The 18,023-nt window shown below is 35.5% G+C and overlaps 1 long non-coding RNA gene across 1 annotated transcript; it reads right to left on the bottom strand.

The window, feature by feature from the left end:
- Nucleotides 1-11,879: 11,879 nt before the first annotated feature.
- Nucleotides 11,880-16,657, bottom strand: LOC145777185 (uncharacterized). The gene is made up of 4 exons (XR_014290317.1): nt 16,560-16,657; nt 15,629-15,771; nt 15,009-15,218; nt 11,880-14,583 (listed from the first exon to the last, which is right to left on the bottom strand). It is a non-coding gene; the product is annotated as an uncharacterized LOC145777185 (long non-coding RNA).
- Between the last annotated feature and the right edge of the window lie 1,366 nt (nt 16,658-18,023).

The following is an 18,023-nucleotide window of genomic DNA, read 5'->3' as shown; positions in this document are numbered from 1 at the left end:
TTTGATTGAATTCCAACAAAGACGACTGCATTTGATAGCCAGAACAAGAAAAATCACTTACAGAACTTTTTGGTCTATTAAAATCATTTGGATGTTTTGGTGCCATGTTCGATGGGACCATGGCATTTGAAATTTTTTCATTTACGATAGCACGAGTATTAATTTTAGCATGTGGATGTTTCAACACAGAAGATGTGCTAATGGGTTTTGGTGGTATCAAGTCTAAGCGAGTTGTCAATATTTCTGTGTCAGCAACAATGCGTGGAAGATCAAGCACAGATATTGTTTTGTGTTGCTCCAAATACCATTCCGGATTTTCTTTAACGTAAACACACATTTCACAAATTGACTTCTCAAGAGTTGGGCCAAATTTATTGATGTTGGGATCAAAGTAATGGTCAAATGCAATCTCATCTCTCCTCATTATCGCACCAGGCAAGTACATTTCAATTTCTTTTAGCCGAAAATACAATTCTTCAAATTGTTTCATGAGCTTAAAATGAAAAACTGGTGATTCTTTGAAAACAATTGGAATGTCATCTACCGTGCAATAGTCAAAATATCCGAAGTAGTATTTTCTAATATTTCTATCTCTAAAAATATCTTTCTTGATGCGCTTCAAAACAGGTGTAAACAAATCTTGCTCTACGGAGTCTAAACCATTGTATCTTTTCCATCTTCTACAGGCTCCAGGAGACCAAATGACTATGACCTTATCAGCTTTTGTCAAACCGTCTTCCATCCATGTTGCCGGGTCTGCATATATTTCTTCTGTTTGGAACAATTCTGATGTCACATTAAACTCCAAATCTCCATGAAGAAAGTTAGCAAAATCTAAAACTATTTTTTGATGTTTTGGATGATCATCGACAAAAATAATGAAAACATCAACGTGTTGCCTCCATTTTTCTTCAATTTCACCAAGTATTTTTGCAAATTTTGTCTCTTGTGCTTTGTTATGTTTAATTTTATTGTGATTGCCTTCATCTTTTCTAATCCATAGCCTGATTTGCATAACATCCCATTTCAAGCAACATCCAGCGACAAAAATTACCAAAATGATAAAAGCCAACAATGGCAAAAGAATAACAACTCCAAGAGAAGGTGAACTGTCACCAGAAGGAATGCATTCAGTAAAGTTGAACATTTTTGTTCTTTGAAAGTCTATCTTTGTTGATACCACCGCTATAGAATAATTTTCATGAAGGCTATAATTTTCTGGCAGTACTGCAACAACTTTTGCTTGGGACGATTCAAAAGCTATTTTTTGAGCAGCATAAGGTGTTGCATCTGGATATTTCAATGAGTTTAGCAACGCATAACCTTTTCCGAAAAATGAAGGAAGATTATAGTAAAATTCTACAGAACGATTTTCGCAAGAAATATTCCCCAAAGACAAAACAAACTGATCTCTTTGCTTGCATTCATAAACATCTTTAAACCTTAAATCATCACACGATGGAATGGATATTTCTATCTTCAAAGCATTATCTGGTACCTTACCATGAGAATAAGGAAGGCTTTGAATCAATATAGAAACTGGTTCACTTTTGGAAACAATCGATGGAGCAAACTGTAATTTTGAAGATAATCCAAAACAATCATAGAAAAAAGTGGATAAGACATGCTGTTTGTAGTTGAGGGTTTTATTAAAGCAGAAATATATAGACCTATTATAACCTTGGTAAGAAAAACTTTTTGGGCCATGGACAGAGATTGCATATCCATGTAAATATTTAATAGATGTAACCTGAGTTGGATGCCAAGAAAAGTTTAAGGCTATTTTCTTAAATCCTCTGTGTTTGAAATCATCGACTAGATACCATTCTGGATCTTTTGGGATCCGTTTGGGAGCCGCTGCAAATGGAGGAGGCTTGTCCTGCTCTTCAAAGCCATTGCAAATTCGAGACTGAATGGTGCATGGAACAAGATGATACTTGTTTAATTCTTTAACCGCATTCTTGCTAGTGGTGGAACAATCCTGTCTACATTGTTGTTGGCAATTAATCAGATGACAGCATGTAAAAAGAAGCACAATATAAAAGTAACATTTCATTTTAAGCATATTCACATTAATAGTAAATATACAAATATCTGCAACACAATCATAACAGGCTATGAGTTGCAAACATACTATTACTGGTACTATTAATAATCACACAGATCTTGGTGCAAGCAGGGATGCCAGCGACAAATTTCCAATAAACTTAGATTGTGTGCTAAAAAAATCCAGATGAGGCAAAAAAAACCCAGGTCCAGAAAATATGTAGTAAAGCAGTTAAAAACAACTGCGTGTGCTTTCAGCACCATTTTAAATCATTACACAGAAGCCTCAGAAAGCTACAAATAGTAACACGTATAATCATATATATAATTATACAATATACATGCTTATGTTGGTATGGTAGTTAATATATGTGTAATATAACTATATACAAAAACAAGAGCTTGGTAGGCCTATAGCCTATGGGCTCACAGCAAAGATTTTCGTTCAAAATTGCCTTTATGGTAAAGCGTCCAGCTAGCAAGGTTCAGTGTGTGTTTCACCAAAATTTCTAAAACTGACTGGATGTATGAGTGCATACTGTATTATATAGTAGGGTGTTACATTTTTGTACAACCCAGAGCAAAATCGTTCAATATATCATTTATTTGATGGGTTTTTGCACAAAAACTAGTCAGCACAAAAAATAAATTAAAAATATTTATATTTTGAGGTTCCACGCTCTATGGGTAATATTGGATAAAATCTAAAAAATTCAAAAAAATGCAGGATTTTTATGCCTGCTATTTCTTGGATTTATTCATGTGTATTAACTTTTTTTTCAGCAAATGGGCTCTAAAAACAATAGTTTATAAAATCAAGTTGTTGTGTACTTATCTGGCAACCTAGAATATGAAATGATATCTTCACGCGTCACTAGAAATCGGACTAAAATCTTGGATTGCATTGGTTATCCAACTGAGTTACCGCAGCTTCAACTTCCTACTAATGGTGATGTAGCAAGAGCTTTCTTTTGGTTAAGAAATAAAATAATGCTTGATCAAAATACTGAAAAAATTCCTACATTTGTTGAAGTAAAGACATTGTTAGTACAAAATATCATTCAGTTGTGGGGAAAAGCTGGTCTGCCACATGTTAACATTGATCGTGTAACTCAAATGACGAAAGACCTTTTTGATCAGGTGAAAAAACTTCAAGCTAAGCCATTATCTCATCTAAACTCCCCAGCATATTTAATGAAAGTAGCTGCATTTCAGAGTAAACTTGAGAACTTATTTGATGTGAGTTCCTGTAGGTGCAAAATAACAGTTGAGCAGCAATGGCACAAGAAAACAGTATGCAAATGTGATTTTGAAAGGCGCATTCCAGTGCTAGAACCAGGGTTTTTAACTGACCTGAGAAATAGGAGAATACAAGTGATTGGTGGTTTAGATATTCAGGAAACTGAAGCAAATATGAGAAGAATTAGCAAATACAGCTGTAGAAACCATACACCAGAACCATGTAGAGTTCTTTATGGACAATCAATACAGGGAAGCAGTTCAGCAATTGATGAAACCGAGTCTAATGGGTAGTGATGATAATTATGAAATGGAAAGTGCACAAATCCAAGTTGAAGAAGATGAGGCTGGGCCATCTAATCGTACAAAAAGGTTAAGTGTTGTTAGCACAGATAACTGTATTATGGCGGATAAAAAACTGGCTTCAAATCGTTTATCATCATCACTATTGAACTCAGCTGCTGAAATATCTGGACATCCAGAAGCAAAACGATCCCATGTTACAGTTTATCGGCATAAGTTGGCACTGAGGAACACGTTGCTTGGTGAAGTAGAAGAAAAAATGATTAATGCTGTATACTATCAGCTATGCTTTGATGGAAAGCGAATATTCAACAGAGAAAGACTTGTATGTTTGGCCAATTTCACTGATGAAGAAATCTTCATAGCTCTTAAAACTTTTAGAAGAAATGAGAGCGTTACCGGGGAAGCTTGCTTTTTGGCAATAAAGGAGTTGATCCAACCCAGCTTTTTCAAGAAGATTCTATGTGTTATGACAGATACAACATCTCTTAACACAGGACACAGGCGTGGAATTTGTGCAAGAATTTCACAGCATGTTAATAAAGAGTATGAGCATGATGTGCTGTTATAGGAATGCTTATTTCACATAGTCGAATTGTATTTGGGAGATGTTATTAAAGCTCTTGATGGCGATACAACATCACCGGAGTTATTGCAGCATGGATCGGTTTTTAACTTTATTTCGAAGATTTCAAAACATTTATCTTCTGGCTAATAATTTGACCACCCCTAATTTAAAACCAACTACAAAAAGTCAACAGATTTTATCTGACTTTTTGGAAGCTGAGTCCACTAAACCTGCTTGCAAGAAATCAATTCGAGATGATCAAGCAGTTTTACTAGCATTGGCTTGCAATACATTCAGACAAGTTCCAAGTTCTTTCCAAAAATATTTATTTTACAAGCAGGAGACAGTGGGACATGCAAGATGGCTAACAACTGCAAATGGGTATTTGCGCATTTTATCATTTTGTCCATTTCAGTTGAATTCCTCACAACATGTTGTTCTGAACCAAATTTCCCAATTTATTGTTGATGTCTACACTCTAATGTTTTGTTCCATTTTTAAAAGACCCAGTGCGGTTGAAGGACCAGCCTTAATGCTTCTGGCAAGAGAATGGTCAGCTAGACCCCTCAAAGCTTTCTTTGATATCACCAGTAAATGTTCTCCTTGTATTTCATTGGGTGACGGAGGAATATGGCAAAGTTTCAAAAATAACCAAATGCCAAATGAAAGACTGATTGGGAATGTTAAGAAATCCTTAGAGGAAAAGAAAATCAAGGATAGCAATGATGACATGAGTGACAAAAAACTGAAAAAGATTGATACAGCGATCAGAGGATATGTTACTTGCATGACCACCAGTCTCGAATATCTGTAGGACACTTGATTTTTTTGTAATATTTCGTATATTTAAAATATACAGATACACTAGTGAATTGTAGAAGATGAGAGTTTGATATTATTTAGTAATACAGTGCATGTATTCAAGGGCGTTGATAGGACGTGGGCAAGGGGGGGTCTTGGCCCCCCCCTAGAATAATCAATATGATTGTGAAACGTACTATTTCAATAAGAAATGCCCCAAATTTTCCACTTAGCCATGACCAGAGATGTAAAGTAATGAAAGTAATTCTACTTATGTAGATTACATAAGTGGCGCCCCCCTAAAAAATGTCAAAATTACAAAAAACGCCCCCCCCCCCCTTAAAAAAAATTCTGCCGACGTCTTTGCATGTATTAGCCCATGTCTATGTTTCTTACCAGGACAGATTCGATAACATTACTCATACTGTTACTGTGTTGTTCATATGATAAAATCGCCAATATTGGGTGAATCGTTAACGCAAGTGTGGAACCTCAAAATATTATTTTAAGTGAAAAATATTTTGACATAGTTTGTTTGAGTGCATTTCCCACCAAACAAACACTATATTGTAGTAGGTTTGAAAAAATGTAACACCCTATTATATAGGCTAGCCATTAAGGTTAGTTTTGACTTTTGAACTAAACTGTTTGCTGTGTGAGTTGTAGATTGCGGCTGAGGAGAATCATCATGCCTACTTACTGCTTACAGTTTGGTGTAAAACTACGATAACTTGGTTCTTAGCAATAAACCCTGCTTAGCCTTTTTCATTTGAACATAATGTTGAAAAGAGAAACTCAAATTCACAATAAATAAATGTTCAGTAACACAAATAGTACACCAATTTTTAGTCAACCACATTTTCATAAAGTTGGATCATTTCTTCCTTCCTTCCATCCTGTACCTCACTGACTGCAGTAGCTGATGCAAAAAACATTACCGGTACCTTATCATTTTTGTGTCGGCTGCATAGTCGAGTGGTGAGAGCCCTGAAACAACAATCGAAAGGGCGCCGGTTCAACACCGCTCAGGAGCATGCGGCTGTGTCTTTGGCAGGACACTTAAAGACATGCCTGAAGGTGGACAACTGCACATGAAGATTGGCTTCCTTGCCTTCCCGTCCACTTAATCTAAATCTTCAACCACCGGGTGTAGCCTAAGCCTGGATACCACAAACAAACATCATTTTTGTGTTGCAGTGTGGACCATTTATCAAAGATCCCAGTGTCTTAATACCGTGCAAGCTCTGTACAAAGTTAAAAACCAAAAAAACCTAGATTTGCCTAAATTTGAAATAAAAAAACTTAAAACCCAGATGTGGTCAAAAAAAAACAGATCTAGGTGGAAAAACCAAGCTCTGGCATCCTTGGGATGACTATTTTAGTCATCCCTTAGACTATTTAGATATTGGATAAAAAATAAAAATGAATCAGCAAAGAGGAAATACAAAGCATATTGCAATAAGCTGAATCATTTGAAACAATCACTGAAAAATCAACATTATAAAATATAAAAAAAAGTTTGAAGAAACAAAAAGTGACTCCAAGAAAACATGGAAGATCATTCATGAGATGATAGAGGAGAAAAGAAATTCGAATACTAAAAAGCTTCCTTCAACTATGACTATAAATGATAAAAGCTATAAAACAGATTCTATTGAATTCTTTATTTATTAAATAATTACTTCACAAATATTGGAACTTCAATGGCAGCTAAAATTCCAAATTCAAATGTAAATTTTGAATCATTCATGTTAAACAGAAAATGTTCTTCTTTTGGCTTTCCTGATATAAATGAGATAGAAGCATCTGATGCTATAAGGAGCCTCAAAGCAAATAAAGCTTCAGGCATTTTTGAAATACCTTTTAAATTTATCAAAATGGCTAATGTAATTATATGCCCTTTTCAACAAAAGTACTGAATAAATGTGTCTTGCAAGAAATCTTTCCTGATGTACTCAAAAAGAGTCTGATAATACCTGTACCAAAAGTTAGTTCACCTTTACACTTTACAGATTTGCGACCAATTTCTTTATTGCCAACTTTTGCCAAAATTTTAGAAAAAATTCTATATAAACGGATGATGAATTTTATTGACAAATATAATATTTTAACCCCAGCTCAACATGGTTTTCGTGAAAATGATTCAACAAGCTTAGCATTGACAAAAATTTAGGCAGTGGCTATTTGACCGGCGCCGGTCTTTGAATCTGAAACACTATTTGACCGTCATTACGTCATTGTCCAGTCACTTTTTTTCTTTTTCTCTTTCAAAGCAAAAGATGAGAAGCGCGCATATAAGTTCTGAATCCAACCATTTTATTCAACTCGTTACGTGGCGCGTGTGGTACGTCGCCGCTTCTTATTCTAGAGGGACTGAGTTCGATACTACCCAGAAGCGTTCTTTTTTTTAACTAAATTTTGACCCAAAGTGCATTTTGTTGAGAGCATAGATGTATTGCTTCGTTCGGCAAACACGGTCACATCAATCAATCATTTTATTTTTCATCATTAACGCGTCCGGGACGAAAAAGATACTAACTACAAAAATCGATACATATAGACCTCCCAGCACGTTAATGAACGGGAAGACGTGGCAAAACCTTGAAAAGTTTAAAACGTGCCTGAATTGAAAAATTATGTAGGCTATATACCGTATCAGTAGTTAGCACGGCCACAATCGGAAAATTACCCAGAGAAATTCTCAACTTCCAGCAAATTAAAAAAACTCTAACTTTATTACTCACATTTGAAAAGACATAAAAAATAATTAAAAACTGACTAAAAAATGCACTTCGTGTCAAAATTTAGTTAAAAAAATAAAAATAAAAAAAAAGAACGCTTCCAGGTAGTATCGAACTCAGTCCCTCTAGAGTCGGAGGCGGCGACGTATCGCATGCGCCACGTTACGAGTTGAGTGAGATGGTTGGATTTAGAACTTATATGCGCTTCTCGTCTTTTGCTTTGAAAGAGAAAAAGAAAAAAGTGACTCTATAGTGACGTCATGACCGGTCAAATAGTGTTTCAGATTCAAAGACCGGCGCCGGTCAAATAGCCACTGCCAAAAATTTATGATGATTTACTTTCTTAACTTGAATGATCATAAATACACATGCTCGGTTTTTGTTGATTTAAGTAAAGCTTTCGATACAGTTGATCATGGCATACTTTTAAAAATACTTCACCATTATGGCTTTCGTGGCAAGTTTTTAAACGTTTTAACATCTTATCTAACAAATAGAATGCAAAGTACCGGTACAAAAATTAACGGTAAGAATTCTAATTTCAATGTTGTTAAATGTGGTGTCCCACAGGGGTCAATCCTTGGTCCCTTGCTTTTTCTTCTTTATGTGAATGATCTTCCAAATGCATCTTCTTTTTCAACTACACTTTTTGCTGATGACTCAAACTTTCATATGTCAGATAAATGCCTGTCATCTCTCCAAAAAAATGTCAATAGAGAAATAGAAAAAATTGATGTGTGGATGAAATCCAATAAACTTTCATTAAATTATAGTAAAACTACTTATATCATCCTCTGCAACAAAAAAAGTGCAGCAGAAAATTTTAGTCTGTCCATCAGTGGCCGATCCATCGAAAGGAAGAAATGTATAAACTATCTAGGTGTAACTTTGGATGAGCGATTGACATGGGATAGTCATATTGTTAATCTTAGAAAGCAGCTTGCAAAGGTCTGCGGCATAGCATTTAAGCTGAGATACATTGCCCCTTTAACAGTATTACGGGCTTTATATTATGCTTTGTTTCAATCCAAGATCCAATACTCGATTATAAATTGGGGAAGAGCAAACTCTACATTGCTTGCTCCGCTACAAGTGTTACAAAACAAGTTCATTCGATCCTGCTTATTTTTGCCAAGGTCAACAAATACAACTGTTCTTTATCACTAATTTAATGTGCTCAGAATTGACGATATTATTAAATTAGAAACTGCAAAATTTATGTACAAATATGTGCACAAAATGCTGCCCCGGGCCTTTGCTGGCTGCTTTGTTTTTGTAAATGAAATTCACCATCATAAAACCCGTCAGAACCAAAAAATGGTTTATATTTGCCTTGTCAAACGTCAAACTCTGGTTAAGAAGATGCTATGTTTTAATGGAATTTTTTGAAACACGAAATGTTTTTCATCACCCACTCTTTAATTCTGAAGATATATTTTTTGGTGGTAATCCACTTCTAGCTACTTGCGTCTACCTTACAAAACAATTTATTTCAGGCGAAAACTCCATCAACTTTAGAAAGACGGAAGAAAAGCGTCACATAGGGGAAGCATTTTCGAGGAAGAGGAAGAATTCTTAATGCGTAACTGCGCAGTTGGGGAAATTCGTGGATAATAAGTTTTTTTCAATTGCACGTTTATTTCGTAATAAATTTGCTTCCATTTGACATGGTTAGCTCCTGCATACCTACTGATTATTTTCACATAGTTTCATTTGAAAAAAAGAACAAACCTTGGCGTAATGGATCCCGAAAACGATGTTGGTCGGTAGGAAAACATGCATAAATTTCCTCGGATCCGCAATTTTCCTAATTTTTATTTATTTAGTGAAAAAATATCAATCCAAAGATTTTAAAGACTTGAGAACACAATAGCAGAGATAACATTACTCATCAATTGATTGATTGAATCTTTATCCTCGGAGTGGGAAAGCTTCTTGCAGAGCTTAAACCTGGGAGTTTCGCATACTTGCAGAGGCTTTGAATCACTGGCGTACCCCCAGTCACCGAGCTTGACCATGTGAAGTTACCGATTGTTGAAGTCTTGTTGCTGGGAAATTATTCCAACCATTAGATGCCGCTGAATGGAGAGCAGTCGTTAACGTGCGTTGTTCAAGTGCACACCCCGAGAGTCGAACCAGCGCAGCTTGATCTTGAAGCTTCTTCGTTTCAGAAGTCACGCGCTAACCAACTGAGCTATCAGGGCGGATCTTGTGTTGCTCAGGGAAGAAGGTCCGAGTAGATTAAGTAAACACCCAAGAAAATGGTCACCGTACATAACTGAATGTAATGGAACGAAGGATTTATTGAGGAAATCTTTATCCTTTGATTAATAAAGCTTCTTTGAGATCTTAATACTGACAGTTTCACATAGTCTACTAACAGTGGCTTTCAACCGCTGACGCAGGCCTGTCACCGAGATTGACAAAATGAAATTTCCGATTGTTAAATTGTTGTTGCCGCGGAGTTATTCAATTAATTAGGTGCACCGTGCACATAATGGAAAGCTGTCCTTGAAGTGCGTTGCTCAAACTCACACCCAGAGAGTCGAACCAGCACCGCTTGATCTTCAAGCTTTTTCGTTCCAGAAGTCACGCGCTAACCAACTGAGCTATCGGGCGCTAACCAACTGAGCTATTACACAACGCAACAGTGGAATAGAGAAATTTATTAAAGAAATTAAACTCAACAACACAGCATAATATGAACTACACAGCGACATTGCCATTTGTTGCCTTTTAAGAGGCAGCATGGACGCAACAGATATTACGTCACATGCTGCAAAAATGGAGATGTCCGGATTTAAATGATCCGGGACATTTATGAAAATTCCCGGGCTAGTTGCCACGTCCTTAACGCAGCAGTGGACCTCGAGCTTGGACAATGGTCCTCCTTGATCTTCAAGGAAGCGCCTGCATATCCTGCCAATGTAAAAGGTTTCTTCTTTTCTTTAGCCCCATACTAGCCTGTAAATATAATATATGTATCTACATATTTAAATAAGTTTCTACACTCTCTAATGCATATATCTGAATTATATCTGCATCCTAGGCAAAGACTACTCTTCATTACACTTCCTCACTTTTTCTATGACCTGATCAAAACGGATATATAGTCCGGAAGAACAGCTCATACGACAAATGCGGGGTTCACACTGAGCTTGTCTAGCATTTAGCATATAGCGGGTGGGCGTGTTTTCATGTCTGGCGTGTTTCGGCTTTATGATTTGCGCTGACATGTTCACATTGGTTTCCATAGAAATAAGACGTTAAGCGTGTGGAAGCCATTGAGTGAGTAAGCTTGTTCATATATCCGTTGACAAACTTTCAAAGTTATAACAAAGCCCGACATTGCATTTAAATCCGCTCGGATGCTTCGTCAACAAGAAAATTTGGTATTTTTTTTTTGAAAAGTAGCCTATGCAAGACTACTTGCAAATAACAATGAAGTTTTTCTTCTGGCATAGACCTGGGCTACTTTAAAAAAAGTTTGTTTATTGTTCTTTACAAGTAGGCCTACTTCACTTCCTGGCTGATTAACCAACAAAACAAACTGAAGACGGTAGCCTACGGTATTTTTAATAAATTTTTCACAAAACATTTAGATGGTTGGTGCACCCATATTTCAAAGAAGGGATGACCTGGGTCCTGGGAGAACAAAATTTTGTGACATAATGGAGGAATGCTTCCATCGTTACCGTAGTTTAGAATGAGTAGTAGTAGGTACCTTAGATGATCTGCTTTCTTGACAAAACGTGTCAGCTCCGCTTTGTCGCTTCTACCCTTTTTTGGACCTCTGCTATGTTTGCCATATATTAACTTATGTGGTCAGAATAAAAACAAATTGCAAGCGCAGGTTACTTTTATTTCAGCGATGTTAGAAAATACAATTGGTGGACCAAGTGGACCATTTGTGAAATTTCATTTGGAATCTTGTGTTAACTTCCCCGCTTCTCTTACAACTTTTATGGTTTGCCCTTAACCAAGACGGTCTTGCCTTAACATATCTCCGCATCACAACTTTCCAAAAAGTACAGGCTGTGGCTGACATCAGATGCTCTGCAAACATCAACAGTCATGTAAGACTGGCAATATAGGCTACAGCTACACGCGTCGGGCTCTTAATTCTTTGCTCTAAAAACTACCAAACCAAGCACGGATGTACCAAAGCAAGCAACTACGGTGTACCAGTATATTGTATTATTGTAATAAGGCTTCGAAGTTGAGGAAAACGAAAATTGACGATAACTACAACGTAAAAAAAAGAAAAATCAAGCCGCAGATAGTGTAGCTACATTCGTATCTACAATGGGCAAATAGGCCTAGCATAAGGCTTAGGCATATGATGAAACCAAGACTTGAACATACACTGCAATATTGAATCCTTTGAAAAAGAACCTACACCAATCATCTTAAACTTACTCTACTCTAACGACTAGAAATATTCATAATAATGATAAGTGATATCAATCATACCAGTGGCAGTAAACGTTCTAAGTCTAAACACTGATTGAACCAAGTAACACAACGAACGATTACTATAGCAAGAAATAATCTAATCTGGTATAAGCATGAAAATGACGGTACAGTGCATATATGTAAGTCCACACATCATTGTGAATGCACAGTCCACACATTTGCAGACAATAAGCACTTTATCAGCCACACATATCAAAGTAAACTAGATATACAAATTCAAATAATTGCAAACAATATACAGAACAACATATGTAATGTAACCAGGGCTGTGGAATCGGAGGAATTTTGGCGTGTCCGGAATGGAGTAATTTAAAAGGCTCACTCCGACTTGATACAAAATAACGAAAAACAAAATTTTTGTTTAGACTCTTTTTAAAAGAATATAATTTCTTGTCAGGGATATCTATAACTACGGGATTGGAAACTCTATCCAGTGCTATACATCAGTAGGGTCATCACATTACTACGACTACAGAAAGATTAACAAAATACAATACCGACTGAAAGATATACAAAATTCGATTTTACAATAATAATACGAAATGTACACTCACATTAAAATTTAATTGATTTATAAAAGTGCATTTACGCTGCTAGAAAAAAAAACGATGAATCCAAAAAATGAATAAATGCAATGAGTCCAAAAACCGCCTACTGTTGTTCTTTAGCATTTTGCGTACTGCAAATCGGATCAGAAGTAAATGAGGAGTGTTCAGCAATCAGTGAAATGTGCTATTGTATCATCAACTTGTTCACAGACCAATCCAATACGAAACCAATACGTTTACGATGTTATCAGAACTAAAACCAATAGCTAGTCATTCTGGAAAGTTTTTAAGCATCAAACAAAATACAACATGACTGCACTAATGGAACACAAACAAATAAACAAACCATGCAGGCAAGCGTATAATTCTTACAATTTACAGCAGGTGAATTGATTGTTACACTTTTAGTTGTTCGTTTAGCCTACCACTTGCTGCCCTTTGAGGTCAATTTATGTGATTATTTATCACAGCAGCGCACAAAGAAAAGTGACCCTACTGGTGTATAAAATGGTTTTCAGTTCCACAGAGTTTCAAATCCCGTAGTTATAGATATCCCTGTTTCTTGTTCGCCGTATTTGGGTCTAAAACTTCACCCGAAAATAGAAGTGCTTGTTTTTGTTAAATTTGTAAAAGTCGCTGTATCAATTTCGATCATAACTTTGATGAAATTAAATTTTACAAAAATGGAAAACGATAAAAATTATAAAAAAAATGGAAACTCTGAAGCCGGAGTTGGCTAGTTATAAAACGAGGAGTCGCATATTTTTCGCAAGACTCCACAGCCCTCCCAGACAGCCACTTTATCTGGTCCAAATCTTTACCAATTTGGGTACGATTTCGGTCAAATAGAGTGGCTGTCTGGGTTGCATATAATAGCTTCTTTACGATGTTCAAATAATCTCAAATGAACTGAATAACGTCAGTGCAAACCATATTGTCTAAGCCAAGGCTTACTTCAAATTACTACAATACATACAATACAATTTTAGTGCCAAACTCCCCTCCAATCTTTTATCACTTTTCAAACCAGTCACGTTGCAATTTGCAACAAACTGATGGCAAGCAGGGTGATCATTTGATCAAGAAGAAAAACACAATTAATTTGATTTTCACGTGCGCTCACATATCGTGACAGATTATGTAGCGTTCTAAACTAATCATTATAAGTTACTCGTAAACGATTAAAACAAAAAAGACGATATTTATGCAACAGTTACAAAGCATAAAAAGACGTATAGTATGAGTAAAACAGAGTATGGTTAACAGTCGTTGAACATTTATAAAATAGCGATTTTCATTTGTTGGCAATGCAGCAAAGTGAGCGCATTTGCCGCAAAATATCCAGTTCATTAGACAAACAGTTACATGTATATTGTATACACACCTAAACACTTAACCGACCCAACAAAGAGAAATTTCTCAGGCTCAAGCGAGTGTGATTCAAGAAAGTTTGAAATGTTGAGAAAATAACACCCAAAAGATTTTTTACAATTACAAACAATGCCATGTCTGGAGGCATAACCGATTAACCGACACAGTAGTTTAGAAGATATTTGTTTGGGACCATGTAAACTGGGGGAAGAGTAACAAATATCACCTGCAAACTTTATGTGATTAACACAAATATTAAAAAATCCGACAAGACAAGTTAAATCACACTTATGTGCTTTTCTGTTGAATGGTGCATACATACTAAACACAGTGTTACATGCACATATCAGAGGCGTGTTTGTCAAATTCAAAGTTTGGCGTGGTTAATCAATTGACCAAACCATGCTTCTTCATCTGTATTGTATGTAGCAGTAGACAGTGCTGTCCCTATTGCTGACGAGTTTTCTTTTAACATGGAGAGCAAACATTCCTGAAAAAAAAATATAAGTTATGATGCAGGCCGCATAAAAAAGAACCACAAAAAAGTACTGAAGTTCCTTGATTTATGTCAAAAACCTTCAACACTTAAATAACAATATATAAATAACACGCTTGGTCGACCTTGGATGTAAACGTTTGTACAGTATATATGTATACCTAATTATGTATACCTAATACAATTAATTTTATGTATATTATGTATACCTGTATACCTAATACAGTATATATGTATACCTACCTAAGTAACCTAACAGTATACCTAATTTGAAGATATTTAATATTTTTAATATCAAGGACAAGAGACACAATTAGCTCGACATCTGTTATAGTTCTTACAATGCAATGCTTTTTCATGTCCTGATGTTACTTGGATTATCCGCTTATCAGACAAGACAAAAATTTTCTTTTTCTTACTTGTATTTTATTTTTGTGTGAACTTTTTGGTCTTTCTTAAATACCCCCAGCAGGACTCTCACATCATCACCTTGCATTTTCTGATTCTAGGTAATAATTACCCCTCAGTGAAGTCTTCAAAGGAATTTATGCTTTAAGACAGAAAGTCATTACAAATTTATGCTTTCACAGTCTCACTGAACTTGTCATCCAGGTCTTTCAGTTCTACAGCTGCAAATAAAATAAGCATTTGTAATTAACTTTTACTAATTTTAAGCATGAAATTTCTTAATTTTAGCAGATGAATCTCCACAATAATTAATATATTTAGTAACAAGAAGAGATTCTATTTGAATAAGGACATTCTGATGATCCTCCTTTAGGTAAAACAGGCTGTCAAGGGTTTAGATAGTAATAACTATATTTGATTTATATTTGGTAACATAACATGTATATATAAAGGAAAAGTTTTGTTTTGAAGGTAACCAACAGCTCCACCACAATCAGATTTTGCATTCATATAGCTCATGCGCTTGCACTTAAGAGTAATTGTCATTGCATATATTCAGCTTCACAGTGACATTGTTGAAACAATACTATAAAGTCACTCACTAAGTATAACCACACTCTCTACTTCATACTTTGTGAAGATTCTTCCATTAAAAGCAAGAAATTGAAAGCATTTCCAACAAAGCTGTTGTGATCTTTCTTGTGCAAGTTTTGTGAAAAATATCCATTTAAAAGACTTATCTGCACAGGACTTACACAAACAACTTTTCAATTTCTGTAATTTTAGGTATGGTATTAATTATTTTCTCCCATATCATCATTTTAGAAACTAAAATCCTCACTCACAACATAGTTGTAGTATCTGTGAGCTTACAGTAACAGTACTTATTCGAAGTGATTATATTTACAGTACTAGTGTTACCAGATAAGAAATTTTTCCATAATTTAGTAAAGTTTAAAGTGGTTGAAGACAAAACCATGGATTACCATGGTTGCAATCAAAAAGCATTGTTTTGTAAAAAGTGTTGCCAAGGATAGGTTTAAGCTAAGAGTTTTGCCCAAGATTTCAAAATCTCATAAATCACAAGTTTTTGTCTTCAGCTACTTTAAACTTTACTAAATTATGGAAAAATTTCTTATCTGGTAACACTAGTGCTGTAAATATAGCCACGCCTTTACTTCGTATTGCTAATTTCAATCCATGTGTTTATTCATCATCAACATCCCTGATCATCAAATACATAAATAAAACAACACAAAGTTTGTTTAGATAGCTCAGTTGCTACCCTGTAAATAAGCATTACGTACAGTCGTACACCTGAGATTAGTATGATGACACAAAAGTAGTAAAACACACAGTGAAAAACCAAAACATTACAGTTTACAAAAATATGAACAACACATGTTTTCACACTAGAACTAGATTTCTCTTCAGCTCACTGACATCAGCAACAGCAGAAACGTTTTTTTACCATGTCAGCAACGTTTTCTACCTACCGTAAGTTGTTTTGTTATCAATCATTATTTAATATTTTTTAAGTCAGAATATAAATTAATAATTACCCGGATGGCCTATATCTTTTTTCATTTCTTTCCGTAGCTTTTTCTTCAACTTCCTACCGGTAGCTCCTATCTTTGTATCTACCGTATTATGCTTTTCATCGTACAGGGCAGCAACATTTTAAGTTCTACCAGTTTTTTATTTAATTGTATATGTATTATTTTTTAATTGAAGCAATATTAACTGCAATATAAAAAAATTAATACCACTTGATCATGTACCATTGACATAGCCTAGTCTATGTCATGACTTAGGTTTGTTTGTTAAAGTAGGTACCATACTAAATTTTACTTTTAAATCATAGACCTAGCCTATATCGAATACCGGTACATTGTGTTATACCGGTACGGTACTGCCCTGTATTGTAGCAGGCCAAGTCAAATATAACCACTCGGCCTTCATAGATTTAGGGCTAATAAAACAGCATAGCCTACGTACAATACTGTAGCCTACATATTCTAATTCAGTATAATGCATCTAAACCTGAACTACGCTTTCATTTATTTGCCAATTATATACCGTATAAAGTTGTAAACTGTATTAGCCTTATTGATCTTTTTGCAATGAGGTTGTTTGGAAAAAAAAGGTTAACTTACGGTATCTTTGATTAGTTTTAAAACAAAAACAATCTGGTTTTTCTGTAAATTTGGAATTATTTGTCAACTATTTAGTCTCACTCTCACTTAAGTATTCTAGTGAGATCTGACCCTGGTTTATGTTACAGCAATATTATAGGCCTAGTATTTTTTCCTAGGCTTTGATCTTTAAATGCCAGTATGTTAAATCAATTACATCTTGCTGCTGGCTAGAATTTGAACTGACTGCTGATAATAATGTGTTACAAAATATCTACAGAGCCAAAACTGCTGACAAACTATAGCCTAGCCCTAAGCGAGTACAATCAGCCGACCTCTTCCAAACCTCGACTCGAAAGTCGAACAGATCGAGTTCTCAACTTCTCATGTCAAGCGCGAAAGGGAAAAGTTGAAATAATTCAACTTCTGTTTTCACGCTTGAAATCGAGATCTCCAAACCGGTGGCGCGATTCGGTCACGCTTCACGCTCTCAGTGTGAACACTTTTTTTTCAGTGTGAACCATCGTTTTTTTGACACGCTTTATGATTTGCGCTTATGCTTGTCAGTGTGAACCCCGCAAAAGAAGAAAACGGATATGACAAAAGAAGGGTTGCCAGGTTCACTTGTGGAAAAAATGCCAAACAACTAAAAAAAAAATGCCAAATGACCTAAAAATAATGCCAAATAGGCAAAACGGAGCAAAATCGAAGGTTTCTTCATTAATAAATAATGGAATTGGTAAAAAATGGGTAAAACTGCAACAAAGCTCAGCCTACACTTGCTGCTATTGCACAACCTAGCTATCTTCATTCTTGAGAGTACCGTATTCTTCAAAAAAAGAATTTTGAAAAAATGCCAAACAAGATTTGTTTCATGCCAAACAACATAAA

Source organism: Aplidium turbinatum, chromosome 9, assembly GCF_918807975.1.
Source record: "Aplidium turbinatum chromosome 9, kaAplTurb1.1, whole genome shotgun sequence".
Classification (NCBI taxonomy): domain Eukaryota; kingdom Metazoa; phylum Chordata; class Ascidiacea; order Aplousobranchia; family Polyclinidae; genus Aplidium; species Aplidium turbinatum.
Note: the sequence above shows the minus strand (reverse complement) of the source record. Positions and strands in the feature narration are given on the sequence as shown.